General features: G+C 36.3%; 1 long non-coding RNA gene across 2 annotated transcripts in view; it reads right to left on the bottom strand.

Moving 5' to 3' along the window:
* Positions 1-3,403: 3,403 nt before the first annotated feature.
* The window catches only part of LOC106880414 (uncharacterized), a 16,911-nt gene continuing 5,125 nt past the window's right edge, over positions 3,404-15,189 (bottom strand). Inside the window, exons 2-4 of one of the 2 annotated variants that reach the window (XR_001410739.1) lie at positions 6,840-6,944; positions 5,504-5,661; positions 3,404-3,483 (exon numbers count right to left, since the gene is read on the bottom strand). This is a non-coding gene — a long non-coding RNA (uncharacterized LOC106880414). The remainder of the gene's footprint in view (positions 3,484-5,503; positions 5,662-6,839; positions 6,945-15,189) is intronic. The other variant, XR_001410741.1, reaches the window with a different exon arrangement.

The following is a 15,189-nucleotide window of genomic DNA, read 5'->3' as shown; positions in this document are numbered from 1 at the left end:
TGTAGGGTTTTCGAGCGAGATCGTTGCCAGTGCCCCTGGACTGGCTCTTGTGCGGGTGGCACATAAAAGACACCATTTCGAGCGTGGCCGTTTTCGTGCGGGTGACACGTAAAAGCACCCACTACACTCTCTGAGTGGTTGGCGTTAGGAAGGGCATCCAGCTGTAGAAACTCTGCCAAATTGGATTGGAGCCTGGTGTTGCCATCCGGTTTCACCAGTCCTCAGTCAAATCGTCCAACCCATGCTAGCATGGAAAGCGGACGTTAAACGACGATGATGATGATGATGATTGTATGCACCTTCCTCTCTGTTCTTCAGACTTCTGATACAACCAAGTCATAATCATTGCTGTCATTGTTGTCATCGTTATCATCACCCTCAAACTATCTGACCATTTCAGTACACCATGTGTTTATACATATACATGTATGCGATATAAAATGAATAAGAAAGGAACAGCAGATTATGCAATGAACTTACTAACCTTACATTTGTTTCTGCTATAAGATGATGCATGAGCACTTAGTTCTGTGTGCCCTAAATCTTATAGCAGAAAGTGCTGTAAAGTATTGCATAGTTTTCTGTTCCTTTACTATTTATTTATTTTCGTACAATCAACATTTTATTTCAAAATATAATTATTTTCAGATCTAACACCAGGTTGTTATTATGGCTATGTCGAAGCAAAATATCAACATACATACATTTATAATATATATATATATATAGGCATAATATATATATATATATATATATATATACTTACATATACATATATATATAAATATATATTCTTTTATTTGCTTCAATCATTTCACTGGGGCCATGCTGGAGCACTGTCTTTAGTTGAACAAATTGACTCCAGGACTTATTCTTTGTAAGCCTAGTACTTATTCTATCGGTCTCTTTTGTCGAACCGCTAGGTTACGGAGACGTAAACACACCAGCATCGGTTGTCAAGCGATGTTGGGGGAACAAACACAGACACACACACACACACACACACACACACATACATATATACGACAGTCTTCTTTCAGTTTCCATCTACCAAATTCACTCACAAGGCTTAGGTCGGCCCGAGGCTATAGTAGAAGATACTTGCCCAAGGTGCCACGCAGTAGGACTGAACCTGGAACCATGTGGTTGGTAAGTAAGCTACTTACCACACAGCCACTCCTGTGCCTATAGCTACTTACCACACAGCCACTCCTACACATTGTTTATTTATATCCCATGACATTCACATCCTGGTAAGTAAGCTTTGATTTTTCTCCTTTCAAGGAGCAATAAAACATGTACTGGTAAATAACTGCTGTTTCCTCCATGTATATCTGAAATTTTGAGCCAAAATTAAAACAGTTATCATTTTTTAACTAGCAATGATAGAATGGCTCTGTACTAATGAGAAGTCAATCATTCTAGATATATTGATCTGAAATTTCCTGCTGGTTGACTCAGGTCCAACTTTTATCTTTACAGTAATATCCTATTCAGCTCTGCCTATAAAGTTTGAAAGAACTTATTGTAAAAAAAGTAAGTCATCAGCCACTGAAGAATGAAATGTTCATAATTGATAGAGCACTGTGACATACCAAGGAAAATCAAAGCAGTAGATGTAATACTTACTGAATAACTGATCAATATGTTAAGCACTAACAGTGACTTAGCAATGTTGTCTTTATTTAAAGAAAAATATTTGAAATTAAAAAGTTAAAGACTTTCCTGTGCCTACAGACTTATCAAGTTTCTGAGGTGATTAAGTGATTAAGACAATCTCCTGAATAAGATTCCATACTATTGCTGGGTTAATCCCCAGTGGCCTCTGGGACTTATCTTCAGCTCTGTAGACAGGAGCAACATGAAAATTTACCCTTTTGATATCACGCCACCTGAAACCACCCCTAGCTCCATAATACAAACTTCCAATTCTAAAGTGTTCAAAATTAAAAATTTCCATCACAATTTCACGTTGATTTATGTTCCCAGCATCAACTTAATAATATGAAAGTCATTTATATAAATTCTTCGTTATTTTCAAAATTAATTGAAACAAAAGCAGTCTTTCTCAACTGAAATATGTTAACAAAAGGGTTAAAACCCCCTGCTGAAGGACACAATACATAGCCCAATCCAAAAGTCAAACCTCTGATGAAATGAGTTAGAAGCCAGGACCATAATTAAGTTGTGTACCTTCACAATTATTAAAAGAATAAATTGATGCTGACTGTATATATACCAGTGGACTAGTGGATGAGATCTCCACACCTCCTGCTTTAGAAATAACAATTCCTTCGCTTTGATTAAAAATAAAGCTTTAAAGGTTTCTTGTTTGACTCCAAACCTACTACTGTTTACATATACAAGAATAAACCATCTGATGATCAGACTTTAAATCTTTCAGTCTTATTGTTAACGTCTCATCTCAGATATTTAACTGTATAGCATTTAAACCAGTCATAACCAACCCTAACATTTTGCTAGTTTTATGTTCAAACAAGATTCAGCCTCTCACACACTTTCATATCTCTGTCATTCTGAAAATTGACTATCACATCATTGAAATCTTTGAGGTAAAAGATAATGCAAAATTAATTCAAACAATGTAAATAAATAAGCATTACATTTGACCATCTGAATATCAAAGAGATAAATCTTTTCTTATTGCCCTGTGAGAACTATTTCTTTAAAACCGAGTGCAAGTTTTTAAGTCCTCAGCCATTAGAAATTATTTTTCAACAATATATGGCAATACAGTTCTATATTTAAGGGATGAGGAATTATTTATATTATTTACATTATTTACAGTTGACAGATATTTGTCCTCATCTCACAATGTTTCGGCTGATATACCCTCCAGCCTTCATCAGGTGTCTTGAGGAAATTTCGAACCTGGGTTCTCATTCCTAAGGTATTTTCCGATGTTGTTATTATTATTATTATTATTATTATTCAGGTCACTGCCTAGAATTGAACTTGGAATCTTGGGGTTAGTAGCCCACACTCTTAACCACTACGCCATATGCCCACGGGCATATGGCGTAGTGGTTAAGCAACCAAGTTTCAACTTCTTTTTGTAGAACACATTTTTGTCAAACAACTTTACATCAAATAATTTACAAAAGAAAAAAGCCTTGTATCAAACAACTTTTCATGAAACAACTATTCATCAAACAAGCTTTCTTCAGACAACTTTCATCAGATGTCTTTACAATTGAATGATTTCTTTATTAATCAACTTTTTACAAAACAACTTTTAATCAATTTATATTTTTATCAAAACAACATTTCATAGCATAATTTTTCAAATATATTATTAGGAAGAATAAATTTAAATATTGAATAATTTTAGACAACTTACATGTCAAGTACTTGTCACATCTCCAATATATGACATTGTTGACAGTCTTATTGCTAACATATGAAAAGCCATTAAAAATTGGTTTATATTTTCTTCTACTCAACACACACACTGTTATAGGACTGTAGGCAAAAATAATCAATACCAAGCAGGCATTAGATGACCTAGTGAATGTTGTACTGCATTGTCTGATTGGTTGATATGAAATTTTGATGTCCACAAAAATTATAGAAATCAACAATTACAGACTATTAACAAATAATAAATGTTCTACAAAATAATGTAACATATTTGCAAAATTATTCTTTGAAAATTCGCTTTGATGAAAATTCATGATAATGAATAAAAATGTAGCATGATCACAAATGTTATGCCTCTGGTTAGATTTGTACTAGTCAGGCCTGGCCTAGTTTAGTACAGTAACCACAATAGGATGAATGATAACACCAACTACAATATGACCAACGTAGTAACACAAGCTTTCAAGCTAAAAAGAAAGGACATCTTTAATAATGTAAAAGGGTAAAGACCCTTTTCAGTCATGGCTGGACATGTGATTGCACCTAGAAAGGTCCTCTTCAAAGCACAAGTCAGGGCAAGGTTGTTTATGCATACCAGCCACCTCTCTCCATGCCACTGATGTTATCCAAGGGAAAAGCAAAGACTTAGCTTGGCACCAGTGATGTTGCAACTCATCTCTACAGCTGAGTCAACTGGAGCAATATGAAATGAAGTGTTTTGCTCAAAAACACAACACACTGCCTGGTCCAGGAATCGAACTCTCTACTTCATGATTGTGAGCCCGATGCTCTAACCACTGAGCCATGTGCTTTCACTTGCATAAGGTAGTTCTAATATTATTTATTTGGAATGAAAAATGATATAGTGAAAATGGCTGGAAAGCCTTCATGTATAAGAATACTTGATTAGGATTGACCAAATGATTAATCGAACAGCCAAGTAGTTAACTGGTTGAATGTCAAAACTTGACAATTAATAATGAAAGAATTGAAATATAACCAATGTGTGTGTTTATTATTGGCATAATGACCCTCCCAGGACAACAAAATATGTTTCAACACATGTGTTCACATCAAGAACCTTGCAAAGTAATACAGAGACAAAGCTACATATACTCTGAGAATCATAATTTGGTTTTTAGCTAATGTTTGAAGGTGAAATACTGCAATTTCCCTAACACATCAGAATCACTTCACATACTCATAAATGGCAGAGCCCCCTGTTTGGTTACTTGATTTTTAGAAATATCTGTCAAATTTATCTCTTCAGGTTACACCCAACTATGTTTAACCAGTAGGTCTTTTCAGCTAATCTTTTCTACTAAAGGCATGAAGTCTGAAATTTTAGGGGAGGGGACTAGTTGATTGTATTGACCCCAGTAATTCACTGGTACTTAATTTATCGACCCGAAAGGATGAAAGGCAAAGCTGACCTCAGTGGAATTTGAACTCAGAATGTAATACCGGAAGAAATGCCGCTAAGCATTTTGCTTGGCGTGTTAACGATTCTGCCAGTCCACCGCCTTTTTCAGCTAATGTAACCATAGATAACTCTCTTGGTTATGGTTACACTAGCTCTGATCATAAAACTGTCAATCAATCTGTCTATATCTGGGGGTAGATAACAATAACGTAGAGGCACAGTGGCCCAGTGATTAGGGCAGCGGACTCGCGGTCAGAGGATAGTGGTTTCGATTCCCAGACCGAGCGTTGTGTGTGTTTATTGAGCGAAAACACCTAAAAGCTCCACGAAGCTCTGGCAGGAGATGGTTGCAGCCCCTCTTGTACTCTTTCACCCCGACTTTCTCTCACTCTTCTTGTTTCTTGAGTAATGCTGCGATGGACTGGTGTCCCATCCAGCTGGGGGAGGAACACATACACCATAGAAACCGGGAAACCGGGCCTATGAGACTGGCTAGGCTTTGAAAGGGTGCATAAATATATAATAGAAATAACAATAATAAGACACACAGTGTCAGTCAACATAGTATAACATATAAGGTGCTTAGACTAAATTTGACAGTTTGAATGAAAAGGAAAGAAAACATAATATCCCATCCAAAAATAAAAGCATTTTAAAAATTCAAAAAATATCAACTATGGTTGGCAGATAATAGCTTACTCAAAGTAGCTGCCCTCAGTGTCCACCATGTCCTCAAGATGACCCTGGAACCTAGCACGTACATTCGTCACTGTGTCCCTGGGAAGATCTTTGAACACCTCCTTGATCTTGGCAAGCAGTATGACCTTGGTGTTGCAGGTAGAGTCGTCTGTATCTTTCTCAAGAAAACAAAAGCACATCTTAGAAGACAATACACAATTCATTATACAACACATCCCATAAAACAAACACACAACAGACCACATCACATAGAATGGAGCAAAAGTATACAAAATCATCACACAATACATGGCACGTCATCTAATGCATATGCATACACAACAGAGACACCATATCACATAACACCTAATTTACATACAATGTAGCACGTGACACAGTTATCACATCATAAGATATATGATGATGATGAACTCTTATGTCAGTTCCAGCATATACATATCCAGTCGTTACATCAACTAGATGACCTTACCATCGAATTAATTTATGAAACAGTAGTGTATTCTGAAGAGGCATATAGTCTAAATGTAATTCTCAAGTGGAATTAGTGAAACATATAAATGAAACACACATACAATATCTAGCTGGATCTATGAATAACAAGTATATTCCAGTCTCGAGTTGACCTGAGGTTATGGTGAAGGTACTTGCTCAAGAAAACTTTTTTTCATGTTTTATAGATAAACAGGATCTTCATTTTTTAAAGTCTTGTATTGATCATTTTATCTTTCTAAAGGCAACTTCTCATCAGAAGCTTTTTTGTTTCCTTTTCATTTGTAGCTGTCAAATTAAAAAAAGTTGTTGCTTGGGGCCTGTTTTATTGGTGGTTGCTTGCCACACACACACACACACGCACACACAAAACTAGAGATAAACATAGGATCTTAATGAACAAAAACATGGTGTGGAAACAGAAGAATTACTGGAGAAAACTTTGCAGGTCATTCTAAATCTTGGAATTTATTTCAGAGAATACTTCACTAATAAGGTCTAGTAGGACTGAAACATGCCCACAATAATTGTTACCAGACTTCTAAGCGCTAAAAACATTACTGTAGTGTGTACCTTAATTCATTAAAATTTCTGGACTGTCAGTAATTAAAGCAATGGTTTTCTCTAATTGTTTTGAGTGTAATTTAAATTATGAAAACAATCCAAACTCACTACTCTAAGCATGTTTGTGCCTACTTTACTGCTTATTTCTAAGCAGCAGGCATCCCCGGATGTTTTCTCCTTACTCCATTTTCTTTTTCCATAATAAAATACATGCACAAGAAACATATTTTAAAATAACAACATTCATATGGTTATTTATTTGCAGTAAAATTAAATTTCTAACCTGACATTGCTTCTGTTTCTCACATTGTCTCATCAATTATGCTGGCAAATGAATTCATATGAATTTATTGTGTCATCTCTTACCATGCTGCACCAAAAATGCTTCCTCATTAAAATATCATTTAATGTGACAAAAGAAAGAGGGAAAGAAATGGGGAGAATTAAAGCAGTCATCCATTGTTATATTTTCTTTAACATTATATTTTTGTACAAAAATATCACTCCTTCAATAAAAATTAGAATTCTCATGTGTGTGTAAGTGTTGTATGTGTATGTATGTGTTCCTATATATATGTATATATATATATATATATATGTGTGTGTGTGTGTGTGTGTGTGTGTGTGTGTGTGTGTGTGATAGAGAAAGTTTTTGTTATAGTCACAATATTTGAAAAAAAAATTGAAATTAAATATTACTAATTACTAATGAACGCAGGAGTAGCCATGTGGTAAGTAGCTTGCTTACCGACCACATGGTTCCAGGTTCATTCCCACTGCGTGGCTCCTTGGGCAACTGTCTTGTACTATAGCCTTGGGCCGACCAATGCCTTGTGAGTGGATTTGGTAGACAGAAACTGAAGGAAGCCTGTCGTATATATGTATTTATATATATGTATGTATGTGTGTATATGTTTGTGTGTCTGTGTTTGTCCCCCCACTATTGCTTGACAACCGATGGTGGTGTATTTACGTCCCCGTAACTTAGCGGTTCGGCAAAAAAGACCAATAGAATAAGTACTAGGCTTACAAAGAATAAGTCCTGGGGTCGATTTGCTCGACTAAAGGCGGTGCTCCAGCATGTCTGCAGTCAAATGACTGAAACAAGTAAAAGAGTAAAAGAGTAATTACAGTAGTTAACATTATTTCCATTACCAAAGATCCTGGACTAATTTTAAAGGAAAATTAGTGTGCACTAATTCATTGTGGGCACTGAATCAGAATACAGTACCATTTTCTCTAGACTGGCTCTGGTTCTTGACACAATGGAAGGCCTCCATCTTTGGGAATTCACAACACTTAACATTCTAAACCTCTTTAACTCTGTATAAGATGCAGTAGTTGCTCAACTGATTTTTAGATATTGGGTCATCTAATTAGTTTTATTTTAAACGCCAACCAAAAGTATCAGAAAATATTAACATAAAATGCCAGAAAAATGCACCGCATTCTAACACGAAAAATCATGAATAAATAAGCATAATATATTTGATGGCATCTTATTCACTAATAGCATACATAACGATTAAGTAACTTTGGTTAATTAAGTGTATTAAAATGTACCAGTGAATCCTTCAAAAACCTCTTTTTGCAGGATTTTCTTTAGTGTGTTTTGGTAGAACATTCATGCCAAATGTTCCAGCCATTGTGTGCCATCACAGCTGTCGCCTCAGCCACGATACATTTATCCTGTGACTCTGATATCCTGGTGGAATGTTTCACCTTGTTCTTTACTGATGTCTCCAAGATTCTCTGGAAATTTGTCAAAGTAATTATCAAGGAAGTGTACTTTTACATTCATATTAGTAACCACATTTTTAAATGCATTGAACATCATTTTCACCAGTTGTTCATAACTGTCTGCTTCCTTGTATCCCAAGAAGTTTTCAATCACTGAGAGATAACTACACTGAGCAGACGCCTCATCAGTCATATATTTCCGAAAAATAGAATATGATGGCTTTCCGAATATGAGAAGTTGTAAATATTTTTTCCTTTAATTTTTTCAATACTCAAGTCTAGAACAATCGGCTAATGTACTTGAATCACCGTCTTTGTCTGAAGCTTTGACAAATTGCTTCATCAGTACAAGTTTACTATAGAGGAGAGGGCAAGTGATGTTTTCTCTATGAACAAATGGTTCATTAATGATATTCACTGTCCCTTCACCAAATGTGTTTTAATGAATTCCACTACCTTAGTGACGACTAAAAACAACAACAACAATAATAATATAGCTTTAATAATTACATCTGGATAATCGACCAGACATAATTATTAAAGACGGGGAAGAAAATATTGTAGACTAACAAATGCAAGCTGAACTTCGAAGTGTACAAACTCACGGTCAGGGAAATTTCCTTGTCTTTGTTACGCCCTCCTTGGCTCTAGCACATGGCGCCCCGGGCGACTGCTCGAGTTGCCGGTACCTTGAGCCTGCCCATACCCCAGTATCACTTTGATGGCATGCGCTGCTTAAAGATGCGTCCTTAAAGATGGATGAGAATCCTCGTGCAGAATTTGTGGAAAATTGACGGAGACAATTTTCCACACTGAATATTCCGCACTGAAAAAGAGTACCTCACAAAACATTACAGACTAGGGCAGTACATCCATTCGAATGCTTGTAAATACTACAGAATTAAATCTCATGATAAATGGTACAGGCACCATTCAGAGTAGGTAGTAAATGGCGGGGGCGTCACCATTTTTTGGAACTTCCCAATACAGACAGAAAAATTGACTCCAATCAACCAGACGTTGTGATCAAGGACTACAACAGAGGAACTTGTCTGTTAATAGATATGTCATTTCCACAAGATCAAAATGTCTCGAGAAAAGAATACCAAAATCTTTCTCACTATAAAGATATGCAAATCGAAATCAGAACAATGTGGAAGCTTAGTATTACGATAATACTAGTGGTAATTGGTGTGCTGGGAATGATAAAATAGGGAACTGAGAAGTATATTACGCAACTCCCTGGTAACTCCAATCTCTGTGAACTACAAAAGATAACCTTGATGGATACAGCCCATATACTATGGAAAGCACTCGCCATCTAAAATGGAATAAATGTGGTGATAATTTTAGCATGCATAGTAAAACAAAAGTGCCATTGCTACTCTTGCCGTCCAGAGGATGCCTATAAAGCTGCAGACCTTATAAAGCTGAAATAAAGTTATAATGAAAAGAAACCATTAATTATAATAATAACAATAATCTTTTCTACTGTAGACTAGGTACACGGCTTGACATTTTGGGAAAGGGTCTAGTCGATTACATCGACCCCAGTGCTTGACTGGTATTTATTTCATCGACCGCGAAAAGATGAAAAGCAAAGTTCCCCTCGGCAACATTTGAACTCAGAACGTATAGACGGACGAAATGCTGCTCAGCAGCAACAATAATAACCATTATCAAGCTAGGTTAGACATTTTAAGGTCTCCCAAAATGTTTGACAACTATTTGTTTTATTAACACTGAAAGATAACAGTCAGCGCAGACCTTGGTGGAATGTGGACGAAAAACATGAAGGAAGACAATTTTTAACAACATAGCACAGATGAAAGCAAATTTGGCCTCAGTAAGATTTGAACTCAGACGCTAAAGATATTGAATAGATACCACATCAGTCTCGCTTCTCTCCTCATAGGGTTTGTTAAAGCTATTAGTGTTCCCCTTTTTCCAGACCAAACCTATAAAAATGTTAGTAGTTATGATGCTTTGTAACAATAGATATTACATTATTTTCAAAACTCTTTGCTTGCTCAAGAATAATATCGATTGTGTGGCAAACAAATGAAATAACTATAAAATAAATAGCTGCAGTTGTTCATTTTTACGCAAGGAATTAACTATCCATACATATATCAACAGATTTACAGCAATCTCTCAACTATCGCGTGTATTACGTTCTAAAAGCCCCGCGATAGGTGAACATCCGCGAAGTAGAAACAGTACTGTACTGAATATTTTTTTTATTATTTCTATAATTTATATATATTTATTTTATAATAAAAGCAAAACCAACACCACGGAGGAATCGACGTAAGCTTAAATAATAAACCGTGATAGGTGAACCGCGATTGGTGAATTGTGATATTGCGGGAGATTACTGTATTTAGTGACAAGTTCCAGAATAAAATGCTGACTTAACGCAGATGACTATGATATGAATACAAAATATTATATTTGTTTATTGACTACGAATAAAGCTTGTTGTACACACGCGCGCACTCAAAGTAAAAAAAAGAAACATGAAGGGATCTTCATCGGTCCTTACAAGGAGTATTCCGTTGACTGCTCATCTCACGCACCTGTTCCCGGAACTAGTGTAGCTGAGTTTAAAAGTAAAACACTGGATGCAGCAACTAACTTAGATGGTACTCTTTTCTACTGTAGGCACAAGGCCCGAAATTTTGGGGGAGGGGGCCAGTTGATTACATCGACCCCAGTACACAATTGGTACTTAATTTATTGACCCCGAAAGTCAACATCGTTGGAATTTGAACTCAGAACGTAAAGACAGATGAAATATTGCTAAGCATTTCGCCCAGCGTACTAACGTTTCTTATTTTTTTATTGCCCACAAAGGGCTACACACAGAGGGGACAAACAAGGACAGACAAAATGATTAAGTCGACCTGAGTGCTTAACTGGTACTTATTTAATTGACCCTGAAAGGATGAAAGGCAAAGTCGACCTCGGCGGAGTTTGAACGCAGAACGTAGCGGCATACGAAATACCGCTAAGCATTTCACCTGGCGTTCTAACGATTCTGCCAGCTCGCCGCCTTCAATCCAGATGGTATTGAATGGATATGTAATGAAAACGAGAAGCACCCGCCTGAATATGTCATCACAATCCGATAAGATATGATAACAAGTGAAAGATATAGATCAATGCAATCCTTGAAGGGATAGTCGCGAAGATAAAAATATAAGAAATTGCAGTGATGTGGAGACCATAATCACTCATACTACGAAAGAATGCTAAGATCTCAGTAAAACACAAGCATAACAGACTGGACGCAATGATCTTAGACGTCAGGCACAATTGTGTCCTGCAGTAGATTCCAGTTGCTCAGCAGATTTCAGCATAATGTCAGAGAATAGTGATAAAAAGGTATTTATGCCAAACTTATGCATTAATTTTAGTTACTTTGCCCGGAATCTAGCGTTAGGCTTATACCTGTAATTATTGGGAGACTTAGGTATGTAAATGACTGCTACAACGTCAATTTTAGGAGGTTGGGTTTCACAATACTACGATAAAGTCAGTTATTTAGAAAGTTGCGACTAAAAGTCAGGTATCGGGGTTGTAAAACTGCGTGAAATATTTGAAGCATTTAGCACGGAAGAAGTGCATTTTCCCACATGTGAATATGCAAACACACACACACACACACACACACACACACACACACGTTAAAACAAAAACCGTTAAGTGCTACGGCATCCATATTTGTACACATGCATATGCATGCTCGTACGTACGTACATAATACATACACACATGCATGCATCCATGTAGGCATGAATGCATACATGCGTATAAAAAATATATGAACAGATTGAAGAAAAAAAAACCAACAATGTTGGCTATACTGAAAACGCTAGGTCAAAAGAATACCGGAGCAATTTGAAAATTAAAACAACCATCATGTTAAAATGCAAACATCTACATCTGTTGTGTGTGAACTCAAGACGAAGAACGGTCTTGTAAGTCGACCGATCGCCAAGTCATGCCTGATTTTAGAAGGAGACAAGTAATTAAATAGATTTGCATTTATACCGATTATCAGATTTTATTAGGACCCCATATGGTAAAGATGTGGATGGGAAAAATGTGGGTCCAGGGTGATGTGTTAGCAACCCTCTCCCCTTACTGTTTTACAAAGTAAACAACAACACAAATAACTACGCAGAGACAACCATAGTTGAAAAAAGAAGAACAACAGGCATTATTAAAAGAAAAAAAAGAAGTGTGGTCATTTCTTACACAAGTGACCTTATGTTATCGCCCTTCACTTGTTAGGCGTTCATAAATTAGTTTGATAGTTGAGCTCTGATTGACTGTATGCAAATGAATTCATAACCGGGTCCGGAACTCAAGTGGGAAAGCAAATTTCTCAGCCGGTCAGTCACAGGATTACTCCCTTTTGCCAGATGAGTGGACTGGAGCAACTTGAAATGTTTTGCTCAAGAACACATTGTGTCGTCCGGTCCAGGAATTGATACTACGATCTTACAATCAAAAGTTCAACACCATAACCACTAAACCACGCGTCTCCACTATATACGTATATAGATACAAATATTCTAGAGTACCCCCTTGGGGTAGTCTAAAATAAAGAAGCTTTCTTCCATTGTTAGAAAAAAGATCTTTTTCCACTGGCGAGAAAAACACCCCACCCCCAGAAAATGTATTTCTCCCCACCACCACTAGAGACATACAAACAGCGGTTATGATGGTGGGAATTTAACTGTCATAGATTACAGTGGAGTGTATTTATGGTTCATAAAATCTATAGCAATAAAAAGGATCAGTGTTCGAGGAATTTTTATTTTGATCTTCCTCTAAATATACCTTGCTTGTTGCACGCACGTATACTTGCCTGTCTCTGTGCGTGTGTGTGCATGAATTTGCACACACAAGAGAGCGTACGCGCGCACATACATGCATGTACACAGTACACACACACACACACACACACAAGTTTACAAAATTGCTTTATTCATCGAAGAATTATTCGGAACTTAATGTTCGGAAGAAATCAGCGATAAAAGAAACAAACAATTTGAATTGATAAACACACACACACACACACGAATATATATATAAATATGTATATATATATATATATGGATAATTATGTGTGTGTGTGTGTGTGTGTGTGTTGGAAGGTTTGGAAGTGATGTACAGGAATTATGTATTAGAAAAAAATAATAATCACTGAAAACCCTACAAGACTAGGTGAAAGCGCTAATTTATAAAACATGTGTCATATGAAAAAAGATCTGTAAATGTACAACCATCCAGACATCTGAGTGCCTGATTATTATTTTTTCTAATATATATATAACTATATTTAACAAAAACATCTTTAAATGACTGTATGACCGTCTGACAAGCAAATGGGAAGCAATAGTTGAAGTAGATGGTGAATATGCTCCGGAATAATCATTTAAAGATGTTTTTGTTACGCGTTGTTATTGCTTTTGTTGAATAGAATTTGTTGAAAAAAAAACCCCGCAAGAATTATATATATATATATATATATATATATATATATATATTTATATAGACACACACGCGCATATAATGTTTTGGTTTAACAGTCACCTACTCCTTCATTTTAATGCTGATTTTCAAACGCAATAAACCTAAAAATTTTAAAGTTAATTGCAGAAAAATAATGGCTATATGTTTATGGTAATTGCATGAAAATTTAAATTACGCGCAATGTACATCGATAGTTTGTACACGAGTATTCGTTGATCCATTCAGACATTGAGTTATTTTGTAAACCTAAAATAGTGTATTTGTAATCTTTCTACTACTCCATCATCTTAAAACAGTTGAATCCACGCTTACCGTGTAGCAAAACGAAAAGATATTACGACGGTGAACGCAATTGATAGTATATAGAAATAAAAGGCAATAAATTCAGAAACAAGTACAGTGATTGTAAATGATAAAAAATCACATGGAAAAGCCGTTATAAGTTTAACTTCAGTATTTTCTTTCGATTTTAATTGGATAAAGTAAAATATTGGAATGAAATTAAAAGTGCACAGTTCTTGCAACGTACGCAGGTAAAGATACGTAATACAAAGCGGATCAATCTGAGGTCTCTTATTTATCAACACAGTTGATTAAACGCACTGATTAATCATCTCTATTAAACAAACTATTATTTGTGAAAGATCTTCCATTATCCTGCAGATGCTTAAAGATAAGAAGGTGATTGTGAAGAAGCGTTTACTGTAAGTAATGTCAGATTTTTCAGATATATATATACTTATATATATATATAACGAAACAATGTGTTTGTTGGGATGGTGTATAAGTGCCAATAGAAGCTGTGAGTGAAGGAAATGTAGCAGTCAATTTATTCGTTTATTTGTTTCAGTCATTTCACAGCGGCCTTGCTGGAGCACCGCCTTTACTTGGACAAATCGACTCCTGGACTTATTCTTTGTAAGACTAGTACTTATTCTATCGGTCTCTTTTGCCGAACCACTAAGTTACGGGGACTTAGACATACCACCATCGGTTGTCAAGCGATGATGGAGGGACAAACACAGACACACAAACTCTCACACACACACACGCACACACACACATCCATATATATACGACGGGCTTCTTTCAGTTTCTGTCTACCAAATCCACTCACAAGGCTTTGGTCGGCTCGAGGCTACAGTAGAAGACACTTTCCCAAGGAACCCGGGACCATGTGGCTGGTAAGCAAGCTACTTACCTCACAGTCACTCTGTTCACGAAATAACTGGAAGATGTTTACATATGTTTACAAATTGTTACTGATGATGAAATGTGCCGAATTTGGAAGTGCATTCCTGCAAGGAACCACACGGCAATAGAAGGGAAAAATACACCCCCCCCCC

This window comes from Octopus bimaculoides, chromosome 10, assembly GCF_001194135.2.
Source record: "Octopus bimaculoides isolate UCB-OBI-ISO-001 chromosome 10, ASM119413v2, whole genome shotgun sequence".
Classification (NCBI taxonomy): Eukaryota; Metazoa; Mollusca; class Cephalopoda; order Octopoda; family Octopodidae; genus Octopus; species Octopus bimaculoides.
Note: the sequence above shows the minus strand (reverse complement) of the source record. Positions and strands in the feature narration are given on the sequence as shown.